Source organism: Megascapheus bottae, chromosome 12 (genome assembly GCF_031878675.1).
Source record: "Megascapheus bottae isolate mThoBot1 chromosome 12, mThoBot2.hap1, whole genome shotgun sequence".
In the NCBI taxonomy this organism is placed as follows: Eukaryota; Metazoa; Chordata; class Mammalia; order Rodentia; family Geomyidae; genus Megascapheus; species Megascapheus bottae.
In genome coordinates, this window is record NC_143520.1 from 10836951 (window position 1) to 10849678 (window position 12728).

The 12728-nt window shown below is 42.6% G+C and overlaps 1 pseudogene; it reads left to right on the plus strand.

Annotated features, from left to right (window-relative positions):
• The first annotated feature begins 2618 nt into the window (after nt 1–2618).
• Nucleotides 2619–6883, plus strand: LOC150056208 (elongation factor 1-beta pseudogene; annotated as a pseudogene).
• The last annotated feature ends 5845 nt before the right edge of the window (nt 6884–12728 follow it).

A 12728-nucleotide genomic window follows, 5' to 3' on the forward strand; every position in this document is an offset into this window, starting at 1 on the left:
GTGAGGTAGGGGCAGGGGGGCCACAAACAAGGACAACCACAATGCTTTGGGCTATGAAGGAAGCAGCAAGTAACTGCTGCAGACAGAGGCCACTCCTGCAACTACACTACTGTGTTGAAAAGCAAAGGAGCTACTTCCCAAACTCAGCTCTTGCTTCTTTAAAACACATGAAAAGCATCAATGCATTTTCCCTTTCTGACTGTGTGTGTGAATGTGCTCATGCACACATATCCACACACATGCCAATACTGGGGCTTAGACTCAGGGATCGGATACTGTCTTAGTTTTTTTTTACTAAAGTCTCGAACTCTACCACTTGATCCACGGCTTCCCTTCTGGCTTTTTGGTGGTTAGATGAAGATAAAAGTTTCAAGGAGTTTCCAGCTGGAGGTGGCTTGGATCCAGGAGCCTCATATCTCAGCCTCCTGAGTAGCTAGGATTACAACTATTGGCACCCCGACAACATTTTATTATTGATATGTAATAACTGTGTATATTGGGGATACAATGTAATTTTTTAAAATATATGTACATATTATGGGATGATTGGAACAAGGTCATTAACATATCATTAGCATTTTCCATGTATGTGTTTGGTGTCCTCTTAGTAATTTTGAAATATACATTACACTCATTTTTTGGGGGTGGATCATGGGGCTTGAACTCTGGCCCTGGGCACTGTCCTTGAGTTCTTCAGTTCAAGGCTACCACCCTACCCATGAGCCACAGCCCCACTTCCCATTTTCTAATGATTATTTGGAGATAAGAGTTCTTTAATGCCTGGGCTGACTTTGAACCCCAGTCCACAGATCTCAGCCTCCTGAATAGCTAGGATAACAGGCCTGAGCCACAGCACCCAGCTTACACTGATTTTTTTATTTTTTTTTTAAAAAAGAACTTACTTTTATATATAAAAAGATTATAAACAAAGCATAAGGCTATATAAGGCTTGAATTTCAGTCCAAAGAAATAATATTCCCTAACAATGAAGCTAAAGCTATTTTGCTTAATTTTTGAAAAGTCTGTTGCAGTTAAAAAACAGTGAATCTGTTTCTGTGAAAGCCAGGTCATTAGCGTAACAATCAGGGAGAAGCTGACAATGTTTCCCTTCTGGAGTCTCATAAAATGAACAGTCTTCTAATCCAGCATCTCAAAATACAACTTTTGACCAGGCACTAAAAGTCTCACATGAATATATTCTCTTTCCAGTTAAGAAGGAAGGAAAAAAAAAGGCGAGTGGGGCAGGGGCTGAGAGTTTGGCCTAGTGTTTGAGTGCTTGCCTAGCATGCACGAAGACCCAAGTTCGATCCCTCAGAACCACATACATAGAAAAAGCTGGAAGTGGTACTGTGGCTCCAGTGGTAGAGTTTCTAGCCTTGAGAAAAAAACTCAAGGACAGTGCTCAGGCCCTGAGTTCAAGCCTAGGACTGGCAAAAAAAAAAAAAAAAGAGGGAAGATCAGACAATGTCACTCATTTTATCCTTACGACACTTCCTCCTTTAATGTTTTAATTTCCAAAGGAAGCTTGGGCTTTGGCTCAGGACCCTGCCCACTTCCTGTGGCCCAAGAAAGGATAGCACAGTGATCTGCTTCATCTATAAACTTTAGTGGAAAACATCTATGTGCAAGACTGTGTTCTCTAACTCATTCGGACGCAGCCGCCACATTTGCCCGTAGAGACGAGGATGACTGTCCTCAAAACCAGCTGTTCACCAGCGCTGGATGGTGGTTTCACACCAACTGGTAGATGTGATGCGGAGGAGTGCTTGTATGTGGTCTGTGGCTGGGGAGCTCTTACAGGATTAGATAGGTGAGTGATCGGGCAGGGGCCGGTCACCACTCCCCGCTGGGGAAGTGATTAAGTTAGGAGGCCTTTGTTTTTGTCTCTGCAATTATTTTAAGTCTCTCCAGAACATACCAAGACCAAGTTTCCCCTCAGCACACCAGCTGTAGATGGGCAAGGTGGGTAGAGACATGGGGGCATGGGGGAGTTTATATCTATTTTGAATATTTTTTTTTGGTTGTGGGGCTTGAACTCTGTGCCTGGGAGCTGCCCCTTAACTTAAGCTCAAGGCTAGCACAGTGCCACTTCTGGTTTTCTAGTGGTTAATTGGAGGTAATAGTCTTTAGTGCCTGGGCTGGCTGTGAACTGAGATCCTCAGATCTCAGCCTCCTGAGTAGCTAGGATTACAGGTGTGAGCCAATGGTGCCCTAGCAGTGTATATCTATTTGAATGATGTCCTCTTTCTTTCTTTTAATCATTGTTTTGGCCCCTAAAGTTCCTAGACTCCCTCTTGATGGTCATTTTTGATTGGAGAGGCAAAATCTCAAAGAGAAGACCAATCAGAATTCCAGACCCTCAGGCTTTAACAGGGAGTGGCCTTCCTGACAACTAATCCCATGTATGAACTTGTCGAGAATAAATATAAATATATTTAATCCTGAGACGTAAGTTGGGTGACTAATATCCCCTAGGTTAAGTCAAGTATTAGGTTCCTTCCAACTCCACCCAAATTCTCCAGTGTGTCTCAAACTGACTCAAAAAGAAAGCCTTTCCAGGTAGGTGGTCAGCAAGATCACTGGCTGGCCTTGAGTATGGCTTTGAGCAGCCAGGGACTATGGAGAAAGCCAGGGTCCATGTCTCAGCCAGGGAGAGATGCAAGTATCAGGCTTTTGAGAAGGATCAGAAAAAGTGAGACAGGAGAATGGGTCAGAGGAATCAGTTGGTTAGGACGATAAGAAACAATCCCCTGGGATAAACATCAGGATTTGTACCAGAGAAACTATGGGAAGCAGACACCAGAGACCCCTTCAGGATGCTGCCTTTCTCATAAACTGTACTAATTTGCCTATACTAATTTCAGTTCTTCATGCACACTGTCCTTTCTTGTTTAAGGCTACAAAATATTAAGTATGGAAAAGCCCAAGGCAAGCCGGGGAGAGGGAAAGGGAAATCAGTTGTTCCTCACCAGATTTCTTAAACAATGCATGGTGGCACTGAGAGATCACAATTTGACATTAACTTCCTGCACTCAGGGCCTGTACTTCCTTCACTCCCTCCCTTCCCCACAGCGGGACTCCAAACATTAATGATAGAGAAGGCAAAGAATTTTGCATCTGTCTGGAAAACAAGCCAGGCATTTCTCTTTTTCCCTGCTCCTTTTAAGTCTTGGGATTTTCCATCCTTAACCATCAAATGAATTTTTAAACAGTTTCTTGTTAATCCCCTGTGTAGGTGATTTTAGAAACACACACACACAGCAACCACAGTACAGTTTCATGTCAACAGTGTATTATGGACAGTAGCAATTCTGAAATATTTTATTCAAAGAGGAGGAATTCCCTGGCATTTTGCCAGCAATGAGCAGACATAAAGCCAAGAGAAGCTCTCCTTTGTAGTGAGTCAGGGCCTGGTCGTCCACACTTAGGCTTGTCCCTAAGCTTTCCCCTGAGGACCAGAGGTTCTGCAACTTCTGCCTTGAGAGACTCAAGGTCATTTCAATAGCTTGGTGGTCTTAGGGCCCATCACTCAGGACAGCTGCATAGAAGATGGGTAGTAAAACAGAAACAATCACTGTTACCACAAATCCCAAAGTTTTTTTCTGGTTAAAAATAAATCAGTCTATCAGCTAGGCACCATGGCTCATGCTTGTAATCTTAGCTACTCAGGAGGTTGAGATTTAAGTATGCAATTCAAAGCTAGCCCAAGTAGGAAAGTCTGTGAGATTTTCATCTCTGAAAACCACCAAAAAGTGGGAAGTAGAGCTGTGGCTCAAATGGTAGAGCACTAGCCTTTACCAATAACAAAACAAAACAAAACAAAAGCTCAATGACTGCACCCAGTCACCCAGCCTCTGAGTTCAAACCTCAGGTCCAGCATGCACATACACACAAAGTCAGTACCTTTCAAAGCAGCTGTTAGCAGCCAAAAATTTAACAATATTTAAATAATCTAAATAGTTTAAATTGTGGATCTAAAAAGACTGTTGAGATAGTTTGTGGTTGGTGTAACTTTTTAAAGTTCGATGCAAGAGATTCCCTTCATTCAAGGTTCGCAGTGATTTTCAAAAAGGGGCCATCTACTGATAAGTGAATTCTTAAATGTAGTTATTCATTCATACAGTGAATATTATTCTACCATAAGGAAGCAAATGAAGCACAGATAATTGCTACACTGGATGAAGCCTAACAAATATCTATTGTGTAATTTATGAAATGTCCAAATGGCAGATAAGGAGATAGAAAGCAGGATAACAATTAGAAGTAATGAATGACTGCTACACTGATGAAAATATTTTTGAATGAGTAAACAAGTGATAGTTGTACAACAGAGAATCACAGCTAAACATCACTAACAACGGCTTTTTCAATTATGATTTTTAAATGCTAAATTTAAAGGAAAGAGGCTGGGTGTGGTGGCTCATGTCTAAAATCCTAGCTACTCAGGAGGCTGAGATCTGAGGATCACCATTCAAAGCAGGCCAGCCCAGACACTAAAGTCCTAAAGTCCCTGAGACCCTTATCTCCAATTAACCACTAGAAAACTGGCAGTGGTATTCCAGGGGTAGGGCAGGAGCCTTGAGCTGAAGAGCTCAGGGACAGCTCCCAGGCCCAGAGTTCAAGTCCCAGAACCAACAACAACAACAAATTAAAGGAGAAAGGAGCATCTTAAACCATCTTTAGCAGAAGCCTTCATTCCTGAATTCAAATTTTGTGTGTGTTAAGAGCATCCTGAGCAATCCCATATGGGAAATATCTGATTAGTTAGCCCAGTGCCAGACAACTCTTATGTTTACTGACTGATCTTGGTGGGTGTGAGCCACCGAGAGGCTGCTACTTCCAGGCAAATCCACAAAGGATTCTCACACCCATGGAGCAAGTGAGCAGTGATTATTTTTTTTGCAAACCAGGGAGCTGTAAAAATCATTCCATCCTGAAAATTTCTCTGAGCCACAAACCATGCTTTCATTACAGCTCTTTGTTAAACTTGACGGCAGATATTCTGCTATTTGCATAAATGTTTTCCAGAATAGACACACAAAATCCTGTCACTGTCACCTTGGGAAAAGGGACAGGAACAGGGGAACTACACTTGCTATTTTGTACCTTTTTTTTTTTTTGGTCGGTATGGGACTTTAACTGTGCCTGGGCACTGTCCCTGCGCTCTTCAGCTCAAGGCTACCGCCCTATCCTTGGAGCCACAGCACCATTTCAGGTTTCCTAGTAGTTAATTGGAGATAAAAGTTTCAGACTTTAGTGCCCAGGCTGCTTTGAACGGCAATCCTCAGATCTCAGCCTCCTGAGTAGCTAGGATTACAGTCGTGAGCCACCACACCCAGCTATTCTGTACCTTTTATAATTTTAATTTTATTATTATAAAGGTGATGTACAGAGAGGTCACAGGTAACGAATATATTTTCTACTTTAAAAAACCATTTTAGGGGTCAGGAGTTTGGCCTAGTGCTTGCCTAACATACACAAAGACCCGGGTTCGATTCCTTGGTACCACATACACAGAAAAAGCCAAAAATGGTGCTGAGGCTCAAGTGGTAGAGTTCTAGCCTTGAGAAAGTCCAAAGACAGTGCTGAGGCTCTGAGTTCAAGCCCAGGAATGGCCAAACCAACAACAACAACAAAAAACCATTTTAATAGGATGAGACTAAATAAAAGGAGCTCTAGAATATGGAAATGAGCTTTATCTTGCATGATTGTTGCTCTTAATGCACTGTTATTTCTAACTCACCCAGCTAGCACTCTACCAGTTAAGCCATGCCACCTAATCCAGTTAGAGATATAATCTTACTGATTTTTCTCTGGGCTGGCTATGAACTTTATTCCTCCAGGTCTCAGCTTCCTGAGTAGCTAGAATTTATGAACCACTAGTGCCCAGCTCTCTATGACTTTTCTTTTACTAATGTCACTTTTATTGTAATTAATAGATTGGTTAGTTATATTCACCAGATATTAGATGCATTACTCACACACATTGATACCCCTTCTCATGTTTTTGTCCCCATTTCTCTCCCCCCACCCCTCCCCTCATCTTATTTTCTCCCTTCCCTTTCCTATTACCATGACTTTCATAATTTATAAAATATATTGCTATATTTCTATGTGCATATAGGTGCAGATAGTATATCAATTTTTAAAATGACTACTATGCCACTTTATTCTCTCAACTGAGCCTTACTAGGAAAATCAATTGAGCTACTACCCAGCTCCCAGATACAGCCAAGGGAGGCCATGGGTTCAGAACCTCAAGAACCCTGTGGGCCTCCAGGTTACTCAATGACCTCCTGGCAGAAAAGAATTCCATGGAGGGGTATGTGCCCTTGCAGGCAGATGTGGCAATATTTGAAGCAGTCTCCAGTCCACCGCCTGCCAACTTATGTTCATACGAATGCAGGGCATGCCACATCAAATCCTATGAAAAGGAAAAGGGCAAGCTGCAGAGAGTGAAGAAATCTTTGGATGAGTACGGGATAGAAAAGATGATGGCATTGGCCTCTTTGGGTGTTAGGAGGAGGAGGAAAATGAAAAAGCAAAGAAGCTAAAGGAAGAACATCTTACATAGTATGAAACAAAGAAAGCCCCCCCCAAAAAACCCTGCACTTGTTGTCAAGTCTTCAACTTATTAGAGGTGAAGCTCTGGGATGGTGAGACAGATCTAGAAAAATTAGAAGAGTGCATCCAAAGCATTCAAGCAGAGAGCTTTGTCTCAGGGCCCTCTAAGCTGGTTCCAGTGGGATATGGAATGAAGAAACTTCAAATACAATGTATAGTGGAAGACAATAAAGTAGGAAGAGACCTGCTGGAGGAACAGATCACTGCTTTTGAGGACTGTGTGCAGTTCATGGACATGTCCATTTTTAACAAGGTCTAAAATCATTGCACTTAAAGTTTGAAAGATCAATTTTTAAAAAATCAGTTGAGTCCAAATTTCCAGATATTCTACAAAGCAACTTTTTTTTTTTTTTGCTAGTCCTGGGGCTTACACTCAGGGTCTGGGCACTGTCTTTGGACACTTTTTGTTCAAGGCTAGTGCTCTGTCACTTGAGCCACAGCACCACTTCTAGCTTTTCCTGTGTATGTGTTTCTGGGAATTGAACCCAGGGCTTTGCGCATGCTAGGCAAGCACTCTACCAGGAGGCTACGCTCCTGGCCCCTACAAAGCAACTCTTACTTGGACACTTCAAATATTTCAGTATCATAAAGGACACGAAGCCTAGCATGGTTGCTCTGCCCATAATCCCAGCACTCAGAAGGCTAAGGCAAGGGGATCTCTAGTTGGAGATCAGACTGGGCTCATAGCAAGATCCTATCACAAACAACCACAGACTAAAACAAACAAACAAATAACAGAGTAACAATAACAAATTCTGAAGTACTACACCAAGGCAAAGGAGCTAAAGAGAACTGAAAAAACTTGAGTGTATGACTTTCACTGGATCCTGGATCTGAAATTGGTTTTTGTTTTTTTATGTCACTCCTGGGTCTTGAACCCAGGGCCTGGGCACCATCCTTGAGCATTTTCCTCAAGGCTGGTGCTATACTGAAAAGAACCACTTCTGGCATTTTCTGAATAGTTCTTTAGAGACAAGAGTCTCACAGACTTTCCTGCCCAGGCTGGCTTTCAACAACAATCCTTAGATCTCAGCCTCCTGAGTGCCCAACTTGAAATTCATTTTTAATTCTGTAGAGAACATCATTGGGTCAGGTGTGGGAGTGCTGACCTGTAACCCCAGCATTTGTGATGCTGAGTGAGGAAGATCACAAGTTCAAGGTCAGTCAGAGCTATAGTGAGATTCTGTCTCAAAAGAAAAAAAGAGGGAAGCCGGGCACAGTGGCTCACACCTGTAACCCTTGCTACTCAGGAGGCTAAGATCTGAGATTCAAAGCCAACCTGGTCACTAAAGGACATGAGACTCTTATCTCCAATTAATCACTAGAAAAGGGAAAGTAGGACTGTGGCTCAAGGGGTAGGGAGCCCTGAGCTGAAGAGCTCAGGGACAGTACCGAGCCCAGAGTTCAAGCCCCATGACCCACCCACCCTCCAAAAAACAGGGGGGGAAAAGTTATTGGAACAATTGGGAAATTTAAATATGGACTGTATATTGGGAAATGTTCTTTTGTCAGGAATCAGTGTTGAAATCCTAGGGACAATAGAAAAAATTACTTTTGGAAGTATATGATATACTAAAAGGAACAACATTTTAGCATGCCTACAACTCATGTGTATGTGCATGCATGTATGCATGTTTGTGTGTAAAAAGAATTTCAATTTTTACCTAGTAACTATCCTTAAAAAGAAAAAAAGGGGCCAGGAGTTTGGCCTAGTGGTAGAGTGCTTGCCTTGCATGCACGAAGACTCAGGTTTGACTCCTCGGTACCACATACATAGAAAAAGCCGGAAATGGTGCTGAGGCTCAAATGGTAGAGTTCTAGCCTTGAGAAAGTCCAAAGACAGTGCTCAGGCCCTGAGCTCAAGCCCAGGACTGGCAAAAAAAAAAAAAAAAAAAAAAAGGGGGGGGATCTATTTTTATTCTAGTAGTGGCAGTAACAAAGAGCAAAAGCCATAGTGTGAAGTTTCAGTTCTGAGCCATATGCCATGTTTCACGATCAGGAGCTCAAGTTTCTGTATAGCTTCCTTTACCCTTAATTTACCAATGATGTGATCTTCCCAGAGATTCCTCCAAATTCAGTACTCTCTACCTAGAGTAGCTGCCAGGTACCGCCACCCTATGCCAGCCAATCAGAGCACAGGCAAGTCATTTGAAGCAGCAGCATTTTCCAGGAGAGTTGTCCCTTATCAGGTCTACCAAATCCTTATTCCTCCCACGTCATATATCCTACATTACACACACACACACACACACACACCTTTTATTCCACATACCTCAAAAAGGGGTAATTAGCCAGGTACGGTGGCTCACACCTGTAATCCTAGCTACTCAAGAGGCTGAGATCTGAGGACCAAGGTTCAAAGCCAGCCCAGGCACAAAAAGACCTGAGACTCTTATCTCTAATTAACCTATAGAAAATAAGAAGTGGGGGGGCCGGGAGTTTGGCCTAGTGGTTAAAGTGCTTGCCTAGCATGCATGAAGACCCGAGTTCGATTCCTCGGTACCACATACATAGAAAAAAGCCAGAAGCGGTGCTGAGGCTCAAGTGGTAGAGCTCTAGCCTTGAGAAAGTCCAAGGACAGTGCTCAGACCCTGAGCTCAAGCCCAGGACTGGCAAAAAAAAAAAAGAAAATAAGAAGTGGGGCTTGGCTCAAGGGTAGGGTGGTAGCCTTGAGCTAAAGGGCTCAGGGACAGCCTCCTAGGCTGAGTTCAAGCCCCATGACCCACAAAAACAGGGTTGACCTCTGGCAAATCCCACCCCCTCATTATAACATATTTCTCTGGCTCATGAAGCAACTTGCTAGAAACTTTAGTTCCATATAGACAGACCAGGCTTTGGGGCCGGGAGTTTGGCCTAGTGGTAGAGTGCTTGCCTAGCATGCACAAAGACCCGGGTTCGATTCCTTGGTACCACATACTTAGAAAAAGCCAGAAGTGGTGCTGAGGCTCAAGTGGTAGAGCTCTAGCCTGGAGAAAAATCCAAGGACAGTGCTCAGGCCCTGAGCTTAAGCCCAGGCCTGGCAAAAAAAAAAGACCAGGCTTTGAATCTCAGGTTGTATCCTTTGAGCCTCAGTTTCTTCATCTCTAAAATGGGGTGCCAGTCCTCATCTTCCAATTATTTGCAGAGTTGGTAAATACTGAGAAAGCACACCATAAATAGTGTAGTTGGTTTTTCAAGCATCTTGTTTTGAAGGGATCTGAGTGCAATATACAAAATTCAAAAGATTATTTTAGGAAGTCACCTTAATGGTAGAAAAAGGATTATTTAGTGAAGGATCTAATTTTTCCTGAATGATTCACTATGAGCAAAATCATTGAAAAATGATACTTTTAAAGGGCAACCTTATAACACAATGACACTTCCAAGGTTTATTATCCCTAGTATTTAACTACTTATCTCTTCAATTTTCACACAAAGCTAATCGTTAATATTATGGTATTCTAGAAGTAATTATTTTAAAAGCTTTTGCTGTAATAGCTGAAGCTTCTCTGGCTATTTCTGGTACTGAAGAAGGTAAAAGTGTTTATTTTTTTTAGGACTGACATAAAAGATTGATTTTTTTTGATGCCAAAAAATCACTTAGCATGCATGTGACTTCAACTTCATGGCATCTTGGAATATGTTTATCTTTAATCAAAATTCTTCTGGAGGCAAAATGCCAACTTTTTCACCTCTCTCTACCTTCCCTCAGAAATCAGGGCAAGGTTGGAGACAAGGTCATGACCTCTTACCTATCACGAGCACAGGCCAGCACTGAGATCTCATCAACTGTCTGCCCATGAGCTGGTAACACTTCCTGTCCAACTCGTCTTGGCACATCTTGTCCAAAGACTAGTTTTTAGGAAAATCAATGGACATGCAGGAATGGATGGAAGTTCTCTGAGCCTGGGCCCTGGAACTGTAGTCTTGGCACATATCTAGAGCAAGAAGTAAGACCATCTCTCAAAAATGACCAGTGTAAAAAAGGGCTGGAGATGTAGCATTCACAAGGGTCCAGGTTTAATTCCCAGAACTGCAATTGTTTGCTTTTGAATATTTTCTAATGAGACCTGCATTTTTTTTTACTTTAGAAAACTTAAGGGCCAATCTAACAAGACAAGAGTACAGATGAGCTGACCCTTCCTTTGCAGAAACACAGAACTTTGAGTTATTTTCAGTAATCACCATAAAAACATCCATATAAACATTCGTTATACACTGACAGGCATTGTGCTAAGTGCTGTTGTATATACTGTCTCAATGTGTCCAAACACTCTTTGAAAGGGATGAACTAAAACTCTTATTTCACATCTTAAAGTATGTTTGGAAGCCAGGTGTGGTGGCTCATGCCTGTAATCCTAGCTACTCAGGAGGCTGAGATCTGAGGGTCAAAAGTTCAAAGCGAGCCTGGGCACAAAAGGACCTGAGACTTATCTCCAATTAACCTTTAGAAAAACAGGAAGTGGAGCTTGGCTCAAGAGTAGGGTAGCAGCTTTAAGCTGAAGAGCTCAGGGACAGTGCCCAGGTGGAGTTCAAACCCCATGACCCACCCCGCCAAAAAAGTATATTTGGAGATATGTGGGTTATGAAAATGAAACAAATTTGTCAGATGTAGTGGCACATATCTGCCTAGCCGCTTGGGAGGCAAAAATAGAAGGATCATGATTCAATGCCAGCCCAGGCATTCCAAAATGTATTTGGAAACAAAAGCAAAGGCACTGAAGTTGTGACTCAAGTAGTAGGGTACTTGCCCAGCAAGCACGAGGCTCTGAGTTCAATCTCCAGTAACATCAAAAACTAAAGTAAAAAGAATTTATTAGATAGTACTTTAGTACTATACTCTTAGTACTTTGCTTATATGCATCTATTACCATTTCTTCCTCCTAGGAATAAAGTGAAGTTAAAATCTCAAATGAGGGTCGAGAATTTGGCCTAGTGGTTGAGTGCTCGCCTAGCATGCACGAAGACCCGGGTTCGATTCCTCGGTACCACATAGATAGAAAAGAAAAAAAAAAAGCCAGAAGTGGTGCTGAGGCTCAAGTGGTAGAGCTCTAGCCTTGAGAAAGTCCAAGGACAGTGCTCAGGCCCTGAGCTCAAGCCCAGGACTGGCAAAAAAGAAAAATCTCAAGTGACTAGTAGGTTATTATCCTCAGAGATTATCAAGCCCAATTTTTTTCATGTGGGAACTAAAGCTCAAAGAGAGTAACTGGATAAATAATAAAGGCCACATGTGGATTAGAAGTAGAAACTAGAAACAAGAACGAAGTCCCCTGACCTTCAATCTAATGTTTTTCCCTGTACCTTGATTCAACTGGCCCAACCATCTCTGCTATCTTAATGCTCACAGGTGACAGAATAGCCAGCTCTGAAAGGGACCTTCATGACCACTTCACCCAGAGACTCAATTTCACCGGTGTATTAGAAGCACCAGGGGAGCTTTTATTATTTACCATTGCCCTGGTCTCATCTTGAATCAGTGGACTTGGAATCTATGTAAGTAGGATTCAGACACCTGTATTTTATAGAATCCTCCATAATTCTAATGTATAACCGCAGCTGATATCCCACAATCTAGCTGTTATGACAGAGGTAGGTGTCATTTCAGATGCTAACCCTAATTGACTAATAGCGGTGTGAAACAGCCTCTGGGCTGTAAGGCACAGTGCTATTGAGAGAGCAATGGACAGTGACCTTTGTCTCAGAGGAAGGGAGAGGGGGATGGTGCTCATCCAATTTAGTACTCCACTTTCATTTGAAAGCTGAGGAAACTGGGGGCCAAAGACTATGTGATTTACCATGGTAATAAAAATGAGCTCGTGGGGCAGGGAGTTTGGCCTAGTGGTTAAAGTGCTTGCCTAGCATGCATGAGGACCCGGGTTTGATTCCTCGGTACCACATACATAGAAAAAAAAAAGCCAGAAGTGGTGCTGAGGCTCAAGTGGTGGAGCTCTAGCCTTGAGAAAGTCCAAGGACAGTGCTCAGGCCCTGAGCCCAAGCCCAGGACTGGCAAAAAAAAAAAAAAAAAGAGCTCGTAGCAAAACCATCCCCCCACCTAGGTCTCCTCACCTCTAAATCCTCAACCTGACTTACTAATATTTACCAAGTGACTCCCAACGTGATTCATA